The 27,515-nt window shown below is 44.7% G+C and overlaps 1 protein-coding gene across 1 annotated transcript in view; it reads right to left on the reverse strand.

Moving 5' to 3' along the window:
• Positions 1-15,945, reverse strand: part of DYNC2I2 (dynein 2 intermediate chain 2) — a 66,414-nt gene extending 50,469 nt beyond the window's left edge. The window contains exon 1 of the mRNA XM_073600078.1: positions 15,878-15,945. The gene's annotated coding sequence lies outside the window, so the exon portion shown is untranslated. The remainder of the gene's footprint in view (positions 1-15,877) is intronic.
• Positions 15,946-27,515: the final 11,570 nt, after the last annotated feature.

Here is a 27,515-nt window from a genome sequence, read left to right on the forward strand (position 1 = left end):
CTGAAAAGTGTGGCGTGCATTTGTATTTATCTCCCTTTACTGTGATACCCCTAACTAAAATCTAGTGGAACCAATTGCCTACAGAAGTCACCTAATTAGTAAATAGAGTCCACCTGTGTGTAATTTAATGTCAGTATAAATCAGGGGCGGACTGACCATTCGGGCACTCGGGCGCTGTCAGTAGGGGGCCCCCTGAGAGGCTCCACTTGTCATACAGGGGCAGTATATTTAGGTCCGTCTAAATAATGTGTCCGAGTGTGGCTTGGATCGGGGCCTGGCGGGAAGGTGAGGGGAGCCTGAGATGGGAGTGGACAAGGAGGCAGGATGAGTGGGGGACTGCCGGAGAGGGTGAGGGGAGTGGAGGAAAAGGCGGCAGTGACACCTGTACTACTGCTGGAAGAAGGTCACCTGTGAATTAGTGGCGAAGTGGGTCAGGGCCGCAGGCTGTCGTGCCTTGCTAGTGCAGCTGGTGATGGAGCCGGCGGGCAGCGAGAAGGTAAACAGAGTTAGTGACATTGGATAATATTACACTGACTCCTTCACCACGGCTAATGTAGTGATCAGCAGAAATGGAAAGGTTGGGACTTTATATAAGACTCATATGTACACTCGTACACATGGGCCTCCATCCCTAATGGTATGAAATGGAAAAAGATTGGGACTTTGAATGATGCATAATATTGGGCAATTAATAATTATTAAACATATATTTATTTATTCCTTTTGCAGTTTTAAATATCCAAGTATATGACAGTAAGTACATGCATAAAGACAGATTTTTGTAGAAAAACATGATTGTGACATAAATGGCATAGCACATAACATGGCATGGTGTGGAAGAATATCCTCCATGACAGAATTCCCTGAAAACGTATATATTGTATTGGGTCTAAAATGTATCACATTAAAAATGTGGTAAACCCTCTGTAGGACATGGTGCATCTGTGTAAGTCCAACGCGTTTCGTGGACAGTGCCGACTCTTCAGGGGCTGATGCAACATCATTGTCAGCCTCATTCAAAGTCTCAATCTTTTTCCATTTCATGTAGTGATCAGGAAACCCCGCTAAAAGGATCTGGTACATTACAGATAGCTGTAGAACACTGTACATGTGTCATTTTTTTGGGGGGGTGCCTCCTGGTATAGTATGGGGGAATAGGGGAACCAATCTTTCTCACTCCCCCCTCTCTCTCACCCCCTCTCTCTCATCCCCCCCTCTCTCTCTCCCCATTCCCCTCTCTCTCTCAACCCCTCTCTCTCCCCCACTCCCCTCTCTCTCCCATTCCCCTCTCTCTCCCCACTCCTCTCTACCCCCTTTCTCTCACCTCTCTCATCCCTTCTCTCTCTATCTCCCTCTCTCACCCCCCTCTCTCTCTCACCCCCTCTCTCTCTCACCCCCCTCTCTCACCCCCACACCCCCTCTCTCTTATCCCCTCTTTCACCCCTTCTCTCTCATCCCCTCTTTCACCCCCTCTTTCTCTCTCTCTTCCCCCTCTCTCTCCCCCCTCTCTCTCTCACCCCCCTCTTTCTCACCCCTCTCTCTTTCACCCCCTCTCTCTCCCTCACCTCCTCTCTCTCTCTCATAACCCCTCTCTGGTATAGTATGGGGAAATAGGGGAACCAATCTTTCTCACTCCCCCCTCTCTCACCCCCTCTCTCTCTCATCCCCCTCTCTCTCATAACTCCTCTCTCTCCCCATTCCCCCCCCTCTCTCTCAACCCCTCTTTCTCCCCCACTCCCCTCTCTCTCCATTCCCCTCTCTCTCCCCACTTCTCTCTACCCCCTTTCTCTCACCTCTCTCATCCCCTCTCTCTCTCTCTCCCTCTCTCACCCCTCTCTCTCTCTCACCCCCTCTCTCATCCCCACATCCCCCTCTCTCTCATCCCTCTTTCAACCCCTCTTTCTCTCTTTCATCCCCCTCTCTCTCCCCCCTCTCTCACCCCCCTCTCACACCCCCTCTCTCTCTCTCACCCCATCTCTCTCTCTCTCACCCCCTCTCTCTCCCTCACCTCCTCTCTCTCTCTCTCTCTCTCTCTCTCTCTCTCTCTCTCTCTCTCTCATAACCCCTCTCTGGTATAGTATGGGGAAATAGGGGAACCAATCTTTCTCACTCCCCCCTCTCTCATCCCCCTCTCTCTCTCATCCCCCTCTCTCTCATAACTCTCTCTCTCCCCATTCCCTCTCTCTCTCAACCCCTCTCTCTCCCCCACTCCCCTCTCTCTCCCATTCCCCTCTCTCTCCCCCACTCCTCTCTACCCCCTTTCTCTCACCTCTCTCATCCCCTCTCTCTCTCTCCCTCTCTCACCCCCCTTTCTCTCTCACCCCCTCTCTCACCCCCACACCCCCTCTCTCTTATCCCCTCTTTCACCCCTTCTCTCTCATCCCCTCTTTCACCCCCTCTTTCTCTCTCTCATCCCCCTCTCTCTCCCCCCTCTCTCTCTCACCCCCTCTTTCTCACCCCTCTCTCTTTCACCCCCTCTCTCTCTCTCACCTTCTCTCTCTCTCATAACCCCTCTCTCTCCCCATTCCCCTCTCTCTCTCTCAACCCCTCTCTCTCCCCCACTTCCCTCTCTCCCCCCATTCCCCTCTCTCTCCCCACTCCTCTCTACCCCCCTTTCTCTCACCTCTCTCATCCCCTCTCTCTCTCTCCCTCTCTCACCCCTCTCTCTCTCTCACCCCCTCTCTCATCCCCACACCCCCTCTCTCTCATCCCCTCTTTCACCCCCTCTTTCTCTCTCTCATCCCCCTCTCTCTCCCCCCTCTCTCACCCCCCTCTCTCACCCCCTCTCTCTCTCACCCCCTCTCTCTCTCTCACCTCCTCTCTCTCCCCCTCTCTCTCTCACCCCATCTCTCTCTCACCCCATCTCTCTCTCTCACCCTGTGAGAGACATTGTACGGGTATTTTTTATGGGGTCTCCTGGTGTAGTATGGGGGTAGGGGAACCCCCCCTCTCCCCCCCCCCTCTCTCTCACTCCCCTCTCTCACTCCCCCTCTCTCTCTCACTCCCCCCTCTCTCTCACCCCTCCATCTCTCTCTCACCACCATCTCTCTCTCTCACCCCCTTTCTCTTGCTCTCCACCCCTCTCTCTTTTTCACCCCTCTCTCACCCCCTCTCTCTCCCCCATCTCTCTCTCTCCCCACCTCTCTTTCTCTCTCCCCCCTTTCTCTCACTCTCATCCCTCTCTCTCACCCCCCTCTCTCTTTCCCTCTCTCCGTGCTGCACTTTTTTCTCTGATATTAGAGCCCAAATCATGATCTCGCACACAGGCCCTCTGCTTTTATAAAATGCCTCAGGTGGTGTCATAAAGATGGCTGTCACACGGCAGCCATTATTAAACCTGGAAGTGCCCAACGGCTTCTACGGAAAGAAGACGAGATCCTCCGTGCAGGCTATGCTGTGGTAGATATTTAAATGATCCCTCTATGCAGCTGAGCTGCAATTTGTAGGTGGGGCTTGGTGTGTGTATTACATGTGGGCGCGGGGGGCCCTATGATCTCCGATTGCCCGGGGGCCCCATGAGTTTTCAGTCCGCCCCTGGTATAAATACAGCTGTTCTATGAAGCCCTCAGTGGTTTGTTAGAGAATCTTAGTGAACAAGCAGCATCAGGAAGGAACACACCAGACAGGTCAGGAATAAAGTTTGGAGAAGTTTAAAGTAATTGTAAAGCCTTATTTTTTTTTTCCTTTAAAAGAAACAAACATTAATTTAATACATTCGGTGACAGGGGTAAGCATCTGTAGATCCCCAGAGGTGGCCTTGTTCCATAGGTTACCTAATGAGGTGCCCAGGAAATCAACAAAATGAATCACATATATACTGTTATTGACAAGGATTATAGTGGCCCGTCATTGGAAACAACTGGTTATTCCTCTGGATTATGTCAAAAATAAAGTCAACTGGATTATGGTCAATGACAAACTCGCTCACACACTCCATAATAACTCTAAAAAATATGATAAAATCTGGGACCCATGGATCCATCACATTTTGGTTCCCTAATGAGCTCTGGGCTGACCCTCTTTTATTCCTTTTATTCCTTTTTTTCCTCAATTCTGCTTCCCCCCCTCCTCTCTCTTTATGTTGTTTGAACCCAATACATACTGTATTGGGTTGTCTTAGAACTTCATTAAGTGTTGACATTGATATTCTCAGAAATTGGTACAAAGGTCCCCTATTATGTCTTATCCACTATTCCCCCTCGACCCATTCCCCCCTCCCCCCCTCACTTGGCTCTCCCTACCATACTCAGGTTCCTGTACGTTACAACACATGGTTATTATCCTGACTACTGATTAGAACTGTATTTTGTTAGATTAAATATACATTTACTACATTTTGATATTGTCTGCTGGGCTTTCTATTCTCAGCAGGTTTATCTAAGAACATCCCATGTTTATTATTTGTTCCCTTATATTCATGGACCATGTAATTTTTTGTTTAAACATATCTTATGTATTTGTATATTTGTCATTGCGACAATACTGTCCTATTCTGACAATAGTCCTACTCTGACAATACTTACCTGCTCTGTTGCAGTGGATTTGCACAGAGAAGCCCGGCTCCTCTTCTTCTCAGCTCCCTCTTCTGTACTCCCAGCACCTCCCTCCTGTTTAGTGCCGCCACAGCAAGCAGCTTGCTATGGGGTCCCCCGAGCAGAGTCACAGCTCCCTGTGTCCATTCAGACACGGAGCCCCGCCTCTCTCTCTCCTGATTGGCTAGCTGACTTTGATTGACAGCAGCCGGAGCCAATGGCGCTGCTGTGTGTCTCAGGAAGGAGAATCTCAGATGGCTGAGCCGCTCAAGGATTTTGCTGGATAGAGAGGGACCTCAAGTAAATGTTAGGGGGGCTGAGGTATGCAGAAAGCTTTTTATCCTAATGCATAGAATGCATCTTCTGACTTTACAACCCCTTTAAATCAGAGTTAGGTTATAAAAAATATTCCAAGCTTTGAACATCTCACGGAGCACTGTTCAATCCATTATCCGAAAATGGAAAGAGCATGGTACAACTGCAAACCTACCAAGACATGGCCGTCCACCTAAACATCGAAGAGTGGCAAGTAGAAAGCTATTCATGAAAGAAAGCCATAAGAAGTCCAATTTGCAGTTCACGAGAAGCCATGTGAGGGACACAGCAAACGTGGAAAAAGGTTTTTCTGGACAGATGAGACCAAAATTGAACTTTTTGGCCTAAAAGCAAAACCCTGTGTGCGATGGAAAACTAACATCACCCTGAACACACCATCCCCACCATGACACATGGTGGTGGCAGCATCATGTTGTGGGGATGCTTTTCTTCAGCAGGGACAGGAAGCTGGTCACAGTTGATGGGAAGATGGATGGAGCCACATACAGGGCAATCTTAGAAGAGAATCTGTTGGAGTCTGTAAAAGACTTGAGACTGGGGCGGAGGTTCATCTTCCAGCAGGACAACGGCCCTAAATATACAGACAGAGCTACAATGGAATGGCTCCATTCTTACAGGGGGAAAGTGATGGATTTTGTGTCCCTGAAAATAAAATCCATCACTTCCCTTGGTAAAAGCAGCACACAAAATACACAAAAACACTGGCTAGGCACATACTTAACTCTTTGATCACCCTAGAAGTTTAACCCCTTCCCAGCCAGTGTCATTAGTACAGTGACGGTGTATATTTTTAGCACTGATCACTGTAATGCCCTGTACACACGGTCGGACATTGATCGGACATTCCGACAACAAAATCCTAGGATTTTTTCCCACGGATGTTGGCTCAAACTTGTCTTGCATACACACGGTCACACAAAGTTGTAGGAAAATCTGATCATTCTGAACGCGGTGATGTAACACATGTACGTCGGGACTATGAGCGGGGCAGTAGCCAATAGCTTTCATCTCTTTATTTATTCTGAGCATGCGTGGCACTTTGTGCGTCGGATTTGTGTACACACGATCGGAAATTCCGACAACGGATTTTGTTGTCAGAAAATTTTATAGCCTGCTCTCAAACTTTGTGTGTCGGAAAATCCGATGGAAAATGTGTGATGGAGCCCACACACGGTCGGAATTTCCGGCAACAAGGTCCTATCACACATTTTCCGTTGGAAAATCCGGCCGTGTGTACAGGGCATAATAGTGTCACTGGTTCCCTCAAAGTGTCAGAATGTCCACCGCAATATTGCAGTCCCACTACAAGTCACTGATTGTCGCCATTACTAGCATAAAAAAAAAAAAATCAGTATCTATCCCATAGTTTGTAGACACTATAACTTTTATGCAAACCAATCATTATACGCTTATTGGGATTTTTTTTACCAAAAAAATGTAGCAGAATACATATTGGCCTAAATTTATGAAGAAAATTGTTTATTTACATTTTTTTATTGGCTATGTTTTATATAGCAGAAAGTAAAAAACATATATATATATATATATATATATATATATATATATATATATATATATATATATATATATATATTTTTTTTTTTTTTTTTAATTGTCGGTCTTTTTTTGTTTACAGAGCAGAAAATGACATAAATTTTATTTGGGTACAGCGTTGCATGGCTGCGCAATTGTCGGTTAAAGTAACGCAGTGATGGGGGGGCGTGGCCGGGATGTGAGCCAGAGAAGACGTGTGCCTGCAGAGCTCCGTGTACATCCATGTAAAATACCTTCTTCCCCTGCTCTGTCATCGACGGGGAGAAACCCCTCTCCCTCCCACAGTGTTCTGGATCCTCCGAATGGCAGCGATTATGTCCACAAAAGGCCGGGGTAAGTCCCTGAAAGACCCGAAACAACAGCGCTCGGGAAAGCAGAATGCACACTGATCCGCCATGATTTAGTCAAGATCAGGGGGCGGCTGACGGAGGCAGAAGGCCGGATTGGAGATGTAGGAGATCAGCAGGGGTATCAGGCTGCACAGATAGCAGACTTACATTCTGTGGTGAGGTCTCTAGTCCATAAAGTGGACGATGCCGAAAATAGGCAAAGACATAATAATATCTGCGTGGCGGGCCTGCCGGAGGGGGCTGAGGGCTCCCGGCCAGCTGCTTTTGCTGAATCGTTCTTTAAAAGCCTGCTAGGCTTACCAGACATGCCTCCCACATACGTGGTAGAAAGGGCTCACAGAGTCCCTACGGGCCGTCGCCCTGAAGGTGCCCACCCACGGCCATTTCTGGTGCGGTTCCTGAACTTTCGAGACAGAGATATGATATTGGCAGAGGCCCGGAAACATCCAGAACTGCCTTATGAGAACACCAAAGTGATGCCTTTCCCAGATTTTTCTGCTGAGGTCCAGAAACACTGCAGATCCTTCAACGAGGTGAGACGCAGGCTGAGAGAAAAGGACATTAAGTATAGCATGTTATACCCCAGCAGGCTACGAGTTCCACACAAGGGCATGGTTCAATTCTTTGACACACCTATGGAGGCCAACGACTGGATTGACAGTATGTGAGTCAAGACAATGCTATGTTAACTGTTTTCTCCTTCTTAACTGCAAGTGCGAGACTGTTTTTCTTTTTGTCCTCCCCGTTACTTTTTTGGGGAGAAGGGTGTCTTTGCCTCCTTATCAGGCTGGATAAGGCTGGGAGATGATACTCTTACACATGGTACCAATTAACAATCTGCTTACTCCCGGCATACCCTGAGCATTAACGGTCCCCATGGGTAACTTCTGTTGAGCTTGGATGTTTCCTGTTGGTCAGAATGATCCTACTCCTCTCAATTGGGGGAATGCAAGGTTTCCGCTCTGAATGCACGGAGCGACAAAGGCACGGACGATAATGTCTTCCAGACTGACGGACTCAGGAATTTTTTTTGCACTTTTTTTTCTGTTTTGTTTTGACCTCTTTCTTTTTTCTGGCCACATTCTCTCAATGTTCGGAGACAAATTTTGGTAACAAGCTAGGTGTATAGTTTTTGTTGTTTTTTTAACACCGCAGCAGGGGGCTACAAGGGACTTGAGAACTGTTTTCAACGAATGTGCAATATTTCACGTTGGACCTTTGGTGACAGGTATAATCTGATACACGTACAAAATATGGGTATTCCTTGGTCACACTTACTTATGTTCACGGTATATAGTAATATATATGGTCTGCTAATATATGATTATGACGGGGTTAATTGTTAATGTAGTGTCTTGGAACGTCCGAGGCCTAAATGATAAGTTCCGCAGGGCCTTGATGTTCCAATACTTGAAACCGATCAAACCACAGCTGGTGTTCTTGCAGGAGACGTATTTGGATGGGAACAGGGTGCTGTCCTTGCGCAGATCTTGGATTCAACGTGCGTTGCATGCCACATACTCCACATACGCCAGAGAAGTAGCTATTTTAATTAGCAGGACGGTACCCTATACCATTCATCAGGTCATATCTGACCCGGGTGGTCGGTTCCTAATTGTTATTTCTGATATATATGCGCATAAGATGGTGCTGGTGAACCTCTATGTTCCTCCCCCATTTCAGATTCAGGTGTTGTATGATCTGCTGGGCAAGTTGGCTCCTTTTATGCATCTCCCCCTATTGATAGCAGGCGACTTCAACGCCATCTTGTGTGCCGCCTTGGATTCGTCTAACGCATCCAGGGCGGCTTCAGTAGATTTAGCTGCAGACACGGCTTCTTTAACAGAGCTGTGGAGATGGAAAAATCCAACTACCAGGAGCTTCTCCTATTTATCAAAAACTCATAGATCTTCCTCACGGATAGATCTGGCATTTGCCAATGATCCCATGCTACAGCTGGTAAGGGGCTCAAATTACCTAGCTGGTGGCCTCTCAGACCATACACCCTTATCTGTGCACATAGGTCTGCCCTTGCGGTTTAGGGGGGGAGCATGGAGGTTAAATTCGGGTTGGTTGGAGGTAGAGTCCGTGTCCTCACAGGTGGCACTGCATGTCTCTGGCTATTGGGAGGATAATCTTGAGTCAGCGGACTTACCTGTTGTGTGGGATGCCTTTAAGGCATGTATGCGGGGACAGTATATATTGTCCATTAAGCAGGCACGAAAAATTTTCCATAGTAAAACCCAAGAACTACAAGATGTAGAGAGGACGCGCGAACTAGCGCATGCAAATAACCAATCAGATGTCACCTACCTAGAGCTACTGGAGGCTCGCCATCTTTTGGCGCTGCACTTCACTGAGCTGACGCATACTTCCTGGACAAAGAGGGTTGAGTCCATCTTTGAACAAGGTGATAAAAATGGGAAGTTACTGGCTACTAGTTGCAGAACAGAGAATGCAGACAAACATACCTTGCATTAAAAATGGACAAGGCGTTCTCCTTACGGATCCAACTGATATTTTGGATACGTTTGTAGAATATTACAGGGAACTATATCAGCTAATAATGCACAAGAATTGGAGACAATGCTGTCTTCTTTAGATATCACTATGCTGTCCAAAAATGATAGGAATGGTATGGAGGCTGAGATAACAGAGAAGGAGATTGAAATGGCTATCAGATCATTCCCTCCGCACAAATCCCCAGGCCCTGATGGGTTATGTATTGAGTGGTACAGAGCACATCTGGAGGCCCTTGTTCCACGGCTTAAGTTTCTTTTCCTTTTTTGTCTAGAAAATAAGATTCTCCCAGACTCACTATTGGAGGCTCAGGTTATTCTACTGCCCAAACCGGGTAAGGACCCGTTAGTCTGCTCCTTTTATAAACCCATAGCACTTTTGAATCAAGACTTAAAGATCTTGACAAAGATACTAGCTACAAGACTGTCAAAAGTTATCACTACTCTAGTGGCCATAGATCAAACAGGCTTTATCCCTCAAAAGTCTACAGACAAACCTTCGCAGGCTGTTCACACACCTACAGATTGATCACATTAATCAAGGGGCCAGGGTGGTGGTATCCCTCAACATGGCTAAAGCCTTCGACTCCGTAGACTGGAACTACATGTCGGCGGTATTGAGACATATGGGGTTTGGAGACATGTTTAGGACATGGATATCTTTGCTATACAGTCAGTCAATGGCGGCCATAAAGTTGGGTACGTCAGTCTCACCTCAGTTTGCAGTAGGTAGAAGAACGCGTCAGGGATGCCCCCTATTGCCATCATTACTTGCCCTGGTGATAGAGTCATTAGCCATAGCACTCAGGAAATCACCTGATGTGAAGGTGTTAGAGGTAGGAAGCATGTGCGAGTGTACCGCTTTGTATGTAGACGACATGCTTCTCTTCTTACAGGACCCGGGACCATCCTTAGAGGCAGTCATTGAGATCTTGGGAGAGTATTCCTGATTCTCAGGGTTGAGCGTGAATTGGGAGAAATCAAATGCAATGGCCATAGATATGGGTGCTCAGGCTCTGGCGACGAAACAGGTTCCCATTGCCTGGGTATCTCAGTTTAAATATCTCAGTATTCATGTAACCCCCAAGTTAAGCGATTACATGTCATTAAATCTCCTCCCACTACTGGCAAAGGTAAAAATACAGCTAGATGCTTTGAAGCATCTACCACTTTCACTTATTGGCAGGGTAAATCTTCTTAAGATGAAGGTTTTGCCGGTCTTCCTGTATTTCTTAAGAAATTCCCCAATATGGGTCCCATCTTCATTCTTCAAACGTGTGAACAGCCTGTTTGGGTCTTTCCTGTGGTCCACAACACACCCCAGGATCAGCCTTCGAACACTGCAGGAGCCTCTGGGACAGGGAGGGCTAGCCCTTCCAGACCTTTTAAAAAACGTTATAGCGGGGCAAATGGTGGTGGCCAGACACTGACTGTTACGTGATGATGGGGATGCAGCAAATGTGTTGGAAGCAGCTTTTATGGGGTCATATGAGAGCCTATTTTTTCTGTTATACAGAGGCATGTCAGCATCGCCATCTTTGCCTGGCTCGATGCGCATCACAGTGCGTGCGTGGGTCAGAGCACAGGTGCTGATGAAAGCTCAGACAGGTATTTCGTCACCAGACACCCCCTTATGGTTTAACCCTAAACTACCACATTTGGGCACGATACCAGATCCCATTGAGGGTAAGAAATTACTCACTTTCAATCAACTAAAGGACAAACACGGGTTTCCTAACTGGTACTTCTTCCCGTTACATACAACTAAGACATGCATTCAAGACACAGTTTGGATCAGATACCCTGGAATTAGGATCATCCCCTTTGGAGTCTTTACTATGTGACAAGAATCTTAAAAAACGTTTATAAGAAGTCTATAAAGATTTGTTTGTAGAAAGGCCAAAAATGCTTAGCAAATGCAGGGACACATGGAATGCTTTAATTCCCGATTTCGGGGGAGATGATTGGGATGATATGTGGGATCACCAGTTTGGGACTCTAGTATCAGCTCGAGATAGGCTTATCCAATTTAAACGGCTGCATAGGGTGTATTATACCCCAGCAAGGATAGCCAGCATATATGGCACTGGCGCAGCTGAGTGCTGGCGATGTACCAGCAGCCCTGCAGACTTCGATCATATATTTTGGCATTGCCGGCTGATTCGGGAGTTCTGGACGGGGGTTATGCGTACCATACAAGCCCTTTTGACTATACCCATCCCACTTACAATATCAGTGTGCCTACTGGGCCAGGTGGAGGAGATAGCACCGCGTAGAGCACAAAGAACCATGATATCTCTCTCACTGTTTTATGCACCTAAAGCCATAGTATTATGTTGGAAAAAACCTGAACCACCGACAGTGTCCTACTGGAAAGACATTGTAAACATTGTAAACGCTTTACAAAGCTACATACCTCAGTAGGGGTTGCCCCAAAAAGTTTGAGAAGGTGTGGCAGTGCTGGATTGATGCCAATAATACTTTAATTTAGGTACTGCGGACTTGAGACCCATCTGTAACCACAATTAAACTACATTTCCTATATGTGGCCAAGTAGAAGACTATTTCCTTGACAAGATGGTGTAGTGCATTAAATTCTAGGAAAACAATTGTTATTGTCACCAAGGTCGTTGAATGGATTATGCTCCTGTACTGTATGGAATGTTGCACAAGTTACGGGGTGGGGGGAGGGGGGGAGGGATTTGGAGGGGACGGGGGGAATTGTTGGGGGGAAGGGGGTTGGCACACAAGTATTGTATTTGTGCATGTTGTTTTGTGTGTCTAACAAAAATGTTGAATAAACATAATTTTTCAAAAAAGTAACGCAGTGATTTATCACAAAAAATGGCCTGGTCAGGGGGAGTAAAGGTTTCAGTGGTTAAAGATTGTCTTATTAACACTCTGCTAAAACATTTTGCATTAGTACTGCTTGGACCTTGATGAAGCTTGTCAGAAGAAATTGCTGTAATCTATTTTTCCTTTTGTGATTCGCTCTATCAATGAATTGTATTGAAGCTGCCTATTTATTGCCAAATTTTGACTTCAAAATTAAACTAAAATCTGTTAGGTGATCCAATAGGCTGTAATGTCCTTATCCCTCCACTGGAGGGTCCGACATCTCTCCTGTAATGTCTTTATTCCTCCACTGGAGGCTCCGACATGTCTCCTGTAATGTCTTTATCCCTCCACTGGAGGATCCGACATTTCTCCTGTAATGTCTTTATCCCTCCACTGGAGGCTCTGACATTTCTCCTGCAATATTCTTATCTTTCCACTGGGAGCTCTGATATCTCCACAAACTCCGTCGCAGATTGATAACGTCACAATGACATCACCTGGCTCCTCCTCTTGTCCCTACTTAAACAGCCGACGCCATTTGCTTGACGTTCGTGCTAAGAACCTGATGCCAGGTAAAGATCTCCAACAGAAGACTGCCGTCATCTCTTTCTATTGGGCCGGTCAGAGCCCCGACTATCATCTCTCTTTTGGGCCAGTCGGAGCCCCAACTATCATCTCTCTTTTGGGTCGGACAGAGCCCCAACTACCATCTCTCTTTTGGGCCGGTCAGAGCCCCGAATATCATCTCTCTTTAGGGCCGGACAGAGCCCCAACTACCATCTCTCTTTTGGGCCGGTCAGAGCCCCGACTATCATCTCACTTTTGGGCCAGATAGAGCCCCGTCTTCCACCTCACTTTTGGGCCGGACAGTGCCCCTCCAACTTCCATTTGTTGGGCCGGACAGAGCCCCTTCCTCTCTAGTAGCCAGAGACTCTCCTCTGCCCTACCCACAGTCTACTTTGCCCGAAGAAAACCTTACCTGTTCCTTTCCACATAAGAGACCAGTACATCTCTCAAGAAGCCACTGGGTGACCCCATCTCTAGGAATCCACTCACTGCAAGTATCTTTACGTTTCCTATAAACTTTATTCCTGTGTAGTGCTACTAAGCTTACGTTGCCTCTGAAGCTCCCCATCGTGGCTGTGTATTAACACTCTAAATAAAACCAATTGTATTTCCAAACTTATCTGAGTCTTCCTACCTGATAGCTGTTAAGGTTAAAGTTAACTGTTAAGAATATAGTATTCATAGACTTCTGAAGCTGTGATCCACACAATCCAACATAGTTCACTGCCTGAAGCATTACATAGGCTTTGTTTCAATATGCAGGCAATAAACAGGCAATTGTTATAATATGCGGGCAACAAATGGGCAATTGTTACAATATCTGGGCAACAAAAAGGCAATTGTTACAATATACAAGCAACAAATGGGAAGTTGTTGCAATATGCAGGAAACAAAAAGAAAATGGTCAAAAAAAAGACATAATTAGGCAACAAAATGCAGTTCTATACAGAAGCCCACCCACTTTGGCTGCAGAAAACAGCTGCCCTGGGAAGAACCTATGATGATTGGTCATATGACCCAAAGCCTTGACATGAGTCTTATTCTTTACTGAGAGTGGAATATTGGCAGGCTGGGCTGCTTCCTTAGCTCAAGAGATCACATGCCAAAAGGGTTGTTTTATAAAATTATAGTTTTCTAATGGAGCTGTAATATTATATTTATTTTAGGGCAACATTTAAATCCATAAAGTGTCTATTTCATATTTATAAATATTTGAGCATGTAGTGATTTGTGATATTCTAAGAGAATACTTTGTGCAAAGTCTCGGAAAATTAAATTAAAATTATTCAGTTAATCTTAAAAAAATATATAGAATTTGGTAAAACTCCTGAACGTAGTAGTATCAGAAATTCATTTAGTGCTTTGTACCATGCTGCAGGTGCAGGTAAAAAGTTACAGTAAAATTAGTTTTGGGCATTACAGGAAATGATTTATGCTGCACACAGGAAACTGTGACCAAAGGAAAAAGTATCTGTTTTATGTAAGTAGATATTCTCAAGTGAATTCTACGTATTTTACTGATGACTTGGATCGAACAATGTAAACATTGCACTACTGAATTTACAATAGCTATCAAAGGACAAAAAAAATACATATGAGCTATTAAAGGAAAGTTAACAATAAATTTTGTCATGAGAGTACAGTAGTACTGCTACTAGGTGCTTGGCTTACTATAATATTGATCCTGCAGAATTTTCTGAAGTTTGGCAGTAGTTGAAGACCATGTGTTCTAGGACAGATTTTATTTTTGATAAAATCATGTTTAGGGGGAAAATTTTCTTGCACACCGTTGACGTTATATTTAAATTTAAAGTACACTCATCGCTGACATAGCCTTACCTTAATATGGCTGGTAGCATTGCACTAAGATTTTTTTTTAGATGTACACATGAAAGTGATCAGTTCGATGTTAATATTCAAATCAATATGTATTTTAAAAAATCAATAATATGTATGATTCTCTTAAAACCATATACTGTACATTTAAATACAATTATAAATATATATTATAAATAAACATATAAACATATAATTATAAACATATAGTATATACTATTTTGGCTAGAGGTACAATTTAACCTCTGCCCAGCTAAAAATAGCTGATAGTATAAACTAAAGTAAAATAAACTTAAAATAAAAAAACATAAATAATATATATTTATAATTATATGTTTATTTAGTATGTTTATTTAGTATGGATGGTTTATTAGAGTAAAGTTTTAATTTAGTTGTATTTGGTACAAATTACTGTCATTGGTAATTTATTGTGTCATTGTGTCTTGTTCCGTTCATTATTGTGATCCTGTGTTGTCTTTGTTGAATGTATTTGTATCATAATATTTTCCCTTTGGAATTAATAAAGTATTCTGAATCTCAATATTGATATTGTATTAATATGTATACGGGTAAAAGAGAAACATACAGTATATAATTATAAATAAAATGTACATATAGAAGAATGTAATATATATATATATAGATATATCTATATATCTATATATATATCTATATATAGATATATAGATAGATATATCTATATATAGATATATATATATATCTATATATAGATATAGATATATATATATATCTATATATATATCTATATATATATATCTATATCTATATATATATATAGATATATATATATAATAATATATTTATAATGTTATATTTATTTATATTATATATTTATTATTGTATTTATATGTATATGGGTATAAGAGAAACATGTAGTATAAAATGATAAATACAATTTATATATAGAATAATTTAATAGAAAATAAAATAATATTTTTTAAAGGGGGAAGGGTTACAACTCCTGTCAGGTTTTTATTGATGTCTGTATCCCTGCTGGGAAGGTTCCTGGGAACCTTCTCTATCTGCCATGGTGACCATTTTGGGGAAACCCAAAATGTTACAGTTGTCACCAGAACAGGAGGTGAAATCTTCCAATGGGGACTTGATTTTCAAGCAACAACTTTCTAAGAGGGAATTTCCCTGAATTTTGTAGAGTTTTAAGTTCCTGTTTTGTCTCAATGATAGCCCCCCCCCCCCCAAAAAAATAGCAGAAAAAAATTAAATAAAACTAATAGGAGTTTAAAACACTCCTAATTCTATCCAAGGCCAAAAAGTGTTAGCAATAGATACACTTTAAAATGAAACTAAAGTCCACTATACTTACCTCTGCTGCAGTGATGCATCAATAATCTCAAATGTTACCACAGCGCATACAGTGTATTCCACATTATATGACAAACCCTAAAAATATATAGATATGTACAGTAAACTGATTAGTCCAACAAAAAATTATAATGAAATATTCCAAATTTAAAAGTTATCCATTTCATAAACATCCATCCTCCAATAAAGTGCTCATGCTCAATAGTTCATGAAAAAAGTACTTAAGTGCTCCAGATAAACATGACGCGAAGTGTGGCACACACCCCTCTTGTACCCCTACTCACCAGGATAAATGGACCCTGAGCTTTTAAGTCTAAGGGGTCAAACTTGCTTATATCTGGTGGGGGACCATAGATCTTCTCTTTTCTTTCTTTGCCTCCAACTTGCTGGTTCTATATATACAGTAGCTTGTTTTTTCACCAGGCTCAATAAAAGGAGAGAGTTCTCATAGTGTAATTCTCATAGTGTAGTATTTAAAATTACACCTACAGACTCTCCAACATAAACACGCTTTGCAACGTAATATATTCATGTATTTTGGACAGCACACTTTAATATATGGTTTTTGAAGTTGTTTATGTTATGTTTATGTTTATTTATGAAACAGGTGAATGAATTGACTGACACTATTGAATCATATCACTATATATACAGTATATATATTTTTTCATCTAAATAGAGAGCACACAGATATTTTTGGTATCATATGGAGCATATGCTTCAAAAGTACATTAATACTTACAAGGGAAACTATCATTTTATAGGGTAATTTGTTTATTTTTTTAGCTAGCTTTTATGTTTCAATTACTTTTTTTTACAATGTTTATAAAATCTTTTATTTTATATATTTTTTTATATTTTATAAAAACATTTATTTTTGTGATTCACCATGAGAGAGGATTCACAGAGACAGCAGAGCAAACACTGTTCCTTTTCAGACTCTTTTTCTTTCTTTCTCTCATTTTTTTTTTTCAAATTCTTTATTTTATCAAGAAATAAAGCATCTTCTCTCATTTTTTAAAATGGGAACTAAGAAGACCCTGTAAAAAAGTATAAAGTAGATGTGAACTCCACCCTCTGGCTGCATGGCTAGATATAAAAATAAAAATGACTAATATGCACCGTTTAATATGCGCTCACTAAAAAAAAATTTTTTTTTTTTATTATTTACTCATATTAAATAAATAAATAAATACATACATACAAATAAAATCACAAAATGCTTTTTTTTTTTTTTTTTTTTTTTTTAAAAGGACAGGTCTGTCTCATTAAACTCATGTTTAAAATAAAGCATATGTAAAGCCAAAGCTTTTTAATTTTTTTTTGGATAGAGTGGTTAGGGGTTAAAACTAGGGATACACCAATAGTAATTTTTTAAGACCGAGTACTCTCCGATACCAATTGCGGATACCTATTTTTCCTGACTGACTCCATTGCTGCATACGTATGGATTAACTCCGCCTCCACTCCTCACCTATAGGACTCCACTCCCACAAATCTTTGCTCTGAGCCAGGGGCTGCATTCCTTTTTGTCCTCCTCCTAAGGACCGGTTTGGTTATTCGACTACCTGAAGTTTTTCCTCTCCGCGATCAAGACGGCCAACGGTGACCACTGGGAAGACAGGTCGCGATACTCCGATAAGCCTTAGCTATTAGCAGGGTATGGAGTGGGCAAACGGAGGAGGCGCTGGAAGAGCTGAAGCCTGGTCACTGGCAGGCAAGCGGCGCAATGGCTAGATAGCCCAGATATTAGGAAGTGACCCTATCTCCCCCAAGTACGGCGTGATCAGCCTACCTGGTCCAGTTTGATTGTGGAAGCAGGATCGAATTGCAGATATCTGTTAATGCCGTGTGCAGTGATGTATACTTTTATATGACATATTCCATGGCAGCAGTTTGTGTATTTTTCTGTTTTCTTCCCTGGCTCCAGCCTATGGCAGCTGGAGCGCATTGGCCTTCCAAGCCGCTGCTTTCTCTTCCGGCCGGGCGTCCCTGGGTTACTCCTGCCTAGGGGCTCAGCGCATACGCGCTGGGGGTGGCGGTGGCATCTTTTCAGTGGGGAAATTCAATCAGCGGTCAGTACTGTTGATATTGGGATTTCTCTGTGGGCAGCTTGCAGCATTTTCCCTAGATGCTGTGTGCAATCATCACAGGTAGATGTTCTGCATTAACACCCTGGTATGCTGCCTCTGTGTGTTTCTGCTATGATTTGATCACCTGTGCAGGTTTTCTGTCTGTCTGTGCAGTTCACACTGTGTGGCCCCCATGTGGCCAGCCCTTGTGTAGCAGGTATGAGAGGGTGGGTTTAACCCTTTACTTTCCTTGCTGACCTGGGTACTCTTTTTGGGTTCTTTAAACATTTCCTTTCTACCCTATTTTTGCTTTTTTAATTCCTTCTAGGTCAGATTGATAATACACGGCACAAGATGATAAAGACTTCATTAGGTCACAACATTCCTCTTCCAGATGTATTGGCATAGGTCACCATCAAAGTTAAGCTTTCATAGCAGAAGCTAAGAATCCTCCTGTACGCACCCACCGCTACATCAGCTGCTCCAAGAAGGAAGCCTGCTGGGAATGCGGGACTTTGGTTTCAGAGGGCGAGTCTCTGTGTGAGTTATGCTAAACCCCTGCGGTTGGGAAAAGGGGTGGCGATTTCAAGCGAATGGAATCTCTAGTGAGGCACGTGGTGCAAGAATCCCTTAAAGAGTGGTTATACAAGCCACAGGCAAAGTTCAACAAGCCATCGCAGCGTGTTCTCCCACTGGGATGACCAGGAAGAACTGGATCTGTCCCAACCTAGCCATCCATCTTTGAAGACCTCAGACAGTGAGGCAGAGGGAGATGAGTCTCTTTACCCTTGTAATGACTTTTGGTCAAGGCAATGATGGGTGCATTTACATGAATAGAACCTGTAGAGTCCCCTGCAAAGCAAGAGGAAGTTCTGTAAGCACCTCAGGCTCTGTTTTCCTATAGTGCCACTTGTCATGCGACTTTGGACACCATTGATTTCATTGACACCCGTTCCAATCTATGTGACTTAAAGTTGCAGCCACTCTGGGAAGGTTCCTGTACTACTTTGGTGTGACTTTTGATGCAGCTTTGATCCAGAGACTGTAAAGTTGGTTCGGGGCTGCACTCAGAATTGTATAAGGGTCGCACTCTAAATCGTAATAGTGGAGATGTAGCTTTAGAGAGAGTGTTCTATTTTTCCCCATTCCTAACATAACTAGGGGACATCTTTTGGATGAGATACCTCCCTTCTGAGCAAACCTTTTGCTTTTCCTTGGAAGATGCAGTGAATAACCCAAAGTCAGCCTGGGCTCTTGTGGCCATGTTGAAAAGGATAAAAATGTGGATGGAGAATGTGGACACAGTATTCAAGAGTGTTTTCAGAAACTCTGTAGTTCAGGAACCAGAACTGGTGTCGGTTTCCATGGTGAGGCTCCAATTCACAACATCCGCATAGTGGTGCGGGTTATGCTCTCGTCAGTTACGGCAAGTGAGTGCTATGGCTGGGGCCTGGGCTTGCTGATCCCGCCTCTAACAGACGTAATATAGCATTCCCTTTGAGGAAGCTTCATCCTTGGCAAGGTGGATAGCTCCGCAACCCAGGCCACAGTTGGCAAGTTGGGGTCCTGCCTCAGGACCGGTGCCTGATAGGCAGGAAGATGACAGTCTAGAGAACAAAGTTTGGAGCATGCGAGAGTCGCATGTTTTTACAGACCAGGTCAGGATTTTAGGAAAAGCTGCGTGGAGACGAGATTTCCCCCCAGAAGTATGCTAAAACTTGAACTCGGGTATCCAAGAAGCTACTGAGTTTGGGCCTCAGACTATTGAGATGTCAAAATGTTTTTTCTGGGACATGCATGGTGCATCAGAAGTCCTCCTCATCTCGGATTCATTTCAATGGATTTTACCTGACTGTGAGATAAAGGAAGCATATACTCATGCTTTACGTAAGTCACTGGTGTCGCAAAGTGCTGTCGTGCCAGTCTCTGAATGCGAGAGATCTCAGGGCAGGTACTCATCCCTCTTTATGGTCATGAAGAAGAACAGCTTGCAGAGGCCGGTTTTGGACCTTGCGCACCTGAGACAATTTTCAACAAGGGATAAGTTTAAGGTGGAAACATTGTCCCTGATTCACAGGGGGTCCAGCCAGGTGACTGGCTTGTTTCCAACAGTCCTAAGATGCTTAGCTTCTTGTGCCCATTGTAGAAGACTTACGCATGTTCCTTCGGCTCGCTGTAGGTCAAGACCATTTCCAGCTCCATCAATTCGGGCTTTCAACATCACCCTGTGTATTTTTCAGGATCTTATTGGTTGTTATGATCTTTAACAAAACAAGGAGCATACACCTGCATAGTTGTCATTCTCCTACTGTCCCAAAACAAAGGGCAGCTGCTGGAGCCCAGAGCTCAGGTCTTTTCAATGCTGTTCAAGCTTGGCTGGCAGCTGAATCTGGAAAAAAGTCAGCTGGAGACCCCATCATTCTCTTTTGTGCCGCGGGGCTCAGTTCAACATAATCAAGGGGACCATTGCCTTGACTCTGGATCCCGATGTTCTGGAACAGAATACTCCTGGCCCTGTTTTCTTCCCACCTGCGTACCTTTCAGTGTCTACATTGATTGGCACTATGGTGTCTACGGTTCTGAGGGTCAAGTTGAAGTTGAAGAAGGCAGCCCTTCTGGAAGGGGTTTCTCCCGCAGAGGAATCCAGGAAGAAGAATTCAGGTCATCTAAATAACCTCAGACATGAGAGCAAGTCCCCTGGTGGCTGCAATGGAGGAACTGGCTCATTTGCCATTCCATTGCCCCATTTCCTGGTTCACAATCACGTCCAATGCTAGCAATACGGAATCAGGGGCTGCAATGGAGGAACTGGCTCATTTGCCATTCCATTGCCCCATTTCCTGGTTCACAATCACGTCCAATGCTAGCAATACGGAATCAGGGGGCTTGCTGCCTGTCAGGAACAGCTCAAGGCAGACAGGGCTGTCAATTTTACAAGATTGTGTTGAACATTCTGAGGCTACAAGCAACCTTCTGCACCCTAAAGGCCTTTCACCATATAACAAAGGGAGCGTCCATGCTCTTAGGTTAGTCAATACTACGGCGGTCTCCTACGTTAAAAGACAAAGGGGGACTCACAGCCTGTTCTCTATTACAGGAAAGGGAGCCAATTATGTTGTGGTCTCAGAAGAATCGAGCCTACATCTCAGCAGACTTTCTTTCCAGAGTCCAATTGGACAACAATGAATGGTCTCTGCGTGTGAAGGTTTTCAGGCACAGATGCCCTGATGAATCATTGGAAATGAGGTAGGACCTGTCAACCTCAGGTTTCTACGAAGACTCCAAACAGAGGTTGTGGAGGTAGTGGCAGTGATACCTTATCAGCCAATTACGCCATGGTTCCCCTTGCTAGCACAGTTCAACTTCCGGAACCCAGTGCACCGTCTCCTCAGGCCAGACCTTCTGTCACTGGGTGCAATTCTACATCCATGTCCAGCACGGTTGTGTCTGACGGCCTGGTTCTTGAGATTGGAAGTCCTCAGCTGCTCCTCCAGAGTCATCTCCGCTCCCTTGAATACTAGAAGAAAGAATGCAAACAAAAGTTTACGGGAGAATCTGGTCAAAGTTGGTTCAAATACATGTCTGTTGCTGACAGATCATGTAGTGACCTAGAAGTTCTAAATATGCTAGGCTTCCTCCATCTGAATTTAGATCTGGCTTTGTCGGTCAGCTCCCTTGGAGTTCAAGTGTCAGCTTTATCGGCCTTCACAGGTGTATCCTGGTCTAGGCATCTTTTCCTGTCCAACAATTCTTTAAGGGAGTAGCTAGGATCAGACCTCGGAGTAAGCGGAGGTTTTACAAATGGAGTCTCCCTCTTATTCTCAACTCCCTCTCGGGAATTGGAGTGTTCTAGGGCTGTCTCCATTAAAGGCCTCTCTGTCTCCTTTTTCCTGGCTATCACGTTGGCAAAAAAAGCCTCAGAGATTGATTCAAAGGTCATGGAGAACTTTTCTTAACGTTCTTTCCAGTTTGAGTGGTGTTACCTATGCATGATTCAATTCCCAAGGGTGCATGAGTCTTTCATGGGAGCCAAGAAATTGTTTTGCCAACCTTAAAGTTCTAACTTGCATCCTTTAGACGTGGGAGAGGGTGCGCTGTGGCTTGGTTAAAGCGCATGTCTAGTGAGTTGACTCCCAGCAGTGCCTTCCTTCAGTTCTAAGAATCCTTCCCTCAGATATTGTGAAGTTATATCTACAAAGCTACAACTTTCTTCAGGCTTCAGAATGCCTGTTCATTCTTTTGCCAGAAAGGACAGAGAAATGTGCCTCATCTAGGATGTTTGTGGCACGGATTGCCTAGGCCATCCAATAGGCTCACAGAGCCAAGGGCTTGGCTCCTTTGGAGGTAGTGTCTGCTCACTTGACCAAGAGTGGGTCTACACCTTGGGCAGCTTTGCAGCATGTGGTTGCAAAGTAGTCTGTAGGGCGGCCTTGTGGTCCTCAATCAATATGTTTATGGCTCATTATTGTGTAGTCTGCTTCCTTATCCGCTGCTTATTTTGGCTTGCAGGTCCTGTCTTGACGGAACAAATTAAAGCCTTTGGGTTAGCATTGCCCGCCCATGGGGTGTATGGCGAGTTAGTTCCCATACGTATGCTGCCATGGAGTCGGTCAGGAAAACTGAAAATTTCCTATCAAATACTGACCATAATTTTGCTTTCCTGATGGATTCCATGGCAGCAGAAGCCCCCCCCACCCTTTTCTTGAGGAGGCTAGTTACGGAACACGGCCTCTGGCTCAGAGCAAAGATTTATGGGAGTGGGGTCCTATAGGGGAAGAGTGGAGGCGGAGTTAACCCATACGTATGCTGCCATGGAGTCCATCAGGTAAGGAAAATTACGGTAAGTATTAGGAAATTTTCAATTTTAGTGTCATGTGACAGTTTTTTTAGTGTCTTGTTACAGTATCAGCACTAATACTGGTATCGGTATTAGTGCAACGCTGTTGGGTCTTTCTTAAACACTTCCCACCCGGCCTATAGCAGAATGACGACCAGGCGGTGGTTCAGTTATCCTGACTGGACATCATATGACGTCCTCCAGGATAACAGCCGCCGCGTGCCCGTGGGGGGCGCGCATCGCGGCGATCGGTGGAGCGGTGTGTCAATCTGACACACCGCTACACCTATCTTGGTAAAGAGCCTCCGTCGGAGGCTCTTTACCAAGTGATCAGCCATGTCCAATCACGGCTGATCACGATGTCAATAGGAAAAGCCATTGATTGGCTTTTCCTCACTCGCGTCTGACAGACAAGAGTAGAGGAGAGCCGATCGGTGGCTCTCCTGACAGGGGGGTCTGCACTGATTGTTTATCAGCGCAGCCCCCCCCCCTCAGATGCCTGCACTGGATCACCAGGGACGCCACCAGGACCACCAGGGAAGCGGGCAACATGTGGATGGCCAGGTATGTACCCCATGGCCATCCACATGTGCCCAATGTGCCCAATCTGTGCCAATCAGTGGAGAGAAAACCCAAGACAAGAGGAAGGTCCCATTTGGGGAACCTAGGTCTTCTTTGAGGTCTAAGCCTGATAGCTCCTTTAAAGAACTGACGAACCAATGCATGATTTGCCCATGAAATTCCTGTGAAGGCCGAGATGGCTGAAACTTGAACTCTTAGTGAGCTGATTGCTAAGGACAGGTCAAGTCCTGATTGAAGAAAACTCAGTATGTCTTGTACTGCTGGAGATTTACAAGGATTCGACCTGGAAGACATATGATCAGTGAATCTAGACCATATACGCTCATATACCCTATTAGTGCTTCTTCTTCTGGCACTGAGAAGAGTTGGAATAGCTTCTTCAGGACAACCTAGAGCTTCGAGCCTTCCCCTCTCAAGACCCACACCCTGATGTGTAGGCAGGATGGACATGGGTGTAACGTCGTGCCTTGAGACAGTAGATCCGGCCTGAGAGGTAGGGGAACTGGGTCTTGATAGCTGAGGAGTGATAACAGAGGGAACCACGGCCTGTTGGGCCAGAAAGGAATCACTGCAATGATCTCCACCTTCTCTGTTCTGAGCCTCCGGAGATATTGAAGAATCACCGGTATCGGAAGAAAGGCATAAGCCTTCTGAAACCTCCACTGATCTGATAGAGCATCTATTCAATATGCCTGAGGGTCTCTGAACCTCAAATAATATTTGGGCATTTTGTGATTGCATGGGGAAGCAATCAGCTCGACCTCTGGAAATACTCCCAGGGTCAGAAGCCACTCGAACACCTCTCTGTGGAGAGACCACTCGTTATTGTCCATTTGAACCCGCGAGAGGACGTCCGCCTGTACATTCTGAATCCCCGGAATGTAAACCGCAGAGATGTTGGACAAATTCTTCTGAGCCCAGCTCATTATTGGCTCTACTTCCTGTATCAGAGACCAGCTGCGAGTTCCACCTTGCTTCTTTATGTAAGCCACCGCGGTTGTATTGTCCAACCTTAACATACTGATGAATTCACTATTAGATGGCGAAATGACAGGAGTGCCTGAAAGGCGGTCCTCAGCTCCAGTATGTTGGAGACAGTCCCTCGAGCAGGGGAATTCCATCTGCCCTGAGACACTTCTGAAAGGCAGTGAGCGCCCCATCCCCGATTGCTGGCATCCGATGTTATTGTGACCCATGAGATGGGAATGATTGAATGGTGATTGCGCAGATTTTTCCCTTGAAGCCAACAAAGGAGAGACGTTCTCATGGTTGGAGTAAGGTGTATGCGCTGGATTTGGCTGGAAGAATCCCATTGTTGAAGGAACCCTTTTTGGAAGGGCTGTGTATGATATTGGGCCCACTTCACCATAGGAATGGTGGCTGTCATTGTGCCAATTACTTTCAGGCATTGGAGAGCGGAGAGGTGAGATGACGCAAGAGCCGTGTGTATTCTGTCCCGAATCACTCCTTTTTTCTCCTATGGAAGGGAGATGGTGCCTTCCATTGTGTTGAAGTGAGCCCCTAGAAACACCAGGGATTGTGTTGGCTCTAGATGGCTCTTCTCTAAATTCAGAAGCCACCCAAATTCTTGCAGGGTGGAAATGACTAAGCTCTTGTGCTCTAAAAGTTGGTCTTTGTTTTGAGCTAGGAGAAGTAGGTCGTCTAGATAGTGGTGGAGACGAACCCCCTTGATGCGAAGAAGAGCTACAACAGATAATAAGACCTTGGAGAAGACCCGAGGTGACGTCGTTAGACCGAAAGGTAGACACGTGAACTGCAGATGCTGATCGCCTACCGCGAAGCGGAGGAATTGGAAATCTGTTGCCACCGGCATGTGAAAGTAAGCATCTTTTAGATCGATTGAAATCATCCAGTCTCCCAGATGTACTGACTGTTGAATTGTGAGTAAGGATTCCATTTTGAACTTTTCCTTCCGGATAAAGGAATTGAGATGGGTTAAGTCTATTACTAGCCTCCATGTACCGTTTTTCTTCTGTATCATGAACAGAGGCGAATACATGCCTTTGCCTCTTTCTTCTTCTGGAACAGAGATGGCTGCGCCTTGAACCAATAAACAGTTCACGTAGGTTAACAGGACCTGCTTTTTTTCTACCTGAACCTGGAAGAGTTGTAGGTACAAATCTGAGTCTTGGGGCGTTGTTGAAGACCCATTTGTGACCGGAGGAGACCGTCTTGATGGTCCAGTAATCCCGGATTGAGGCCGCCCAGACATGCCTGAAGTGGCGAAGACGAGCCCCCACCTGGCATGCCTGAGCGGGCCCAATCTCAAAAGGACTTAGTGGAGTCCTGGTTGCCAGAGGCACCAACTTTTGTGGGTTTTTTGAAAGAAGACTGCCTAGATTTCCAGGACCTTGAAAACTCCAGACCAGGCCTATAGCTGCGCGCTTCCCTAGCGCGATCAGAATTTTGTCTTCTAGGAAAAGAGCGTTTCTCATTTTGTAGGCGCCGATCTTGAGGGAGGAAACCAGACTTACCGCCCGTGGCCCGGGTTATGGCACTATCCAGCTTGTTGCCAAATAGTGAAGTTCCTTCAAAAGGGATTCGGCACCAAGCTTGTTTGGAAGCCATGGATGGAGCCATAAGGCACGACGTGCTGAAACAGCCGCCAACATAACCCGGGACATCAGGCGGATGACATCAATAGAGGCTTCCCCAAGAAAGGCTGACGCCAGCCTGATCACCTGGATAGGAGAATCTTTAGCTGTTTCAGTAGAGATACCTCTTAGGAACTCATCCACATTATCAGACCAAGATTCTAAAGCTTTGGATACTGCAGCTATCGCAAGTACTGGCTTGCATGCCATTCCTGACGTCAGGTAAATCCTTTTTAGATCTAAATCAATTCGTCTTTCCAGAGGATCTTTAAAAGATACAGTGTCTTCTGTTTTACTTCCTCTTCCTTAAAAGGATAAAGTTTCAAGACCTTTGATTACATGGAACTCTTTTTGTCCATCTTGCTCCATTTATCAGATATGATGTCGCCCAGTTCAGAGAGAAAAGGAAAATATTGTTGCTCCTTATTGAGCTGCTTAAAAAATTTCCTCTGTTTTGGGGAGGAAGTAACAGGGTCTTCCCACTTCAGAGCCTCTCTTACTGCTTTCACCAAAGAAGGGACTAAAGCATATTCAAACCCCATACCAGGATCTTCCAGATCCGATTCGCTATCTGAAATAGGAGCAGAATGGCGACTTGGCTGGGAAGACTTCCATGTCTCATGTACTGAACCTTCTCCCACTGGAGGGCATAATGGGTCTGATGGGGAATCACGGGGCTGTTGAGCCTTTCTTTCCTGTAGAAATTCTTTCACAACCCGTCTCACCATAAATTCTAAACGCTGGTCTGCACCATCCCTCTCATCTACGGCTTTAGAGAAGCAGTGATCACAGAGAGATTTGTCTACTGGAACAGGCATCCTGCACCCCCAGCATGATTTTTCTGATCTCTTGCTAGAGTGAGATGAAGGGGGGTGAGAAGGATTTTTACTGTGCTGTTCAGATCTGGAAGGAGATTTATGATGGCTAGACCTGGAGGAAGATTGCCGGTGGTGTGATTTTGATGATCCACTTCCTTTATGGGAACTACGATGTGGATCAGACCTAGAAGGGCTGTAAGGAAAGAAGCACAGAAAAGATAGAGACAGGAATCAGCTAGTGTCCTAGAATCCTACTCTCAATCCTTGTACAGGTAGAAAAGCATAACTGCAAACATACCTGCTACAAGCGGGCTGGCCACTAGGGGGCAGGGAGGAGTCAATGGTGTCAACACAATAGGAAACTGCAGAGACAGATTCACACATCAGCTGGCTGACAAAAGACCTCAACCCCCAGACAATAGAGCTTGTCTTACCTTGAACCGCCAAGATAGTTGCCCTGGGAAGTCGCCGTATCACCCACAAACATTCCCGAGGCTCTGTAAGCTTTCCACAGCTTTTAAAAGTGGCGCCCGTGACATCATCGATGGCGTCAGACGTGAGACGCTTGTGCAGAGCGCACACCGATACCCAAAAGTAATAGAGCAAGCGGCTGCTGGAATGCAGGAAGCGTCAGCGCCAACTAGGACACCAGTGATGAGGGAGAAACACAGGAAAAAGGTACAAACAACACAAAAACACTGCTGCCATGTGTATA

This window comes from Aquarana catesbeiana, linkage group LG09, assembly GCF_042186555.1.
Source record: "Aquarana catesbeiana isolate 2022-GZ linkage group LG09, ASM4218655v1, whole genome shotgun sequence".
Taxonomy (NCBI): Eukaryota; Metazoa; Chordata; class Amphibia; order Anura; family Ranidae; genus Aquarana; species Aquarana catesbeiana.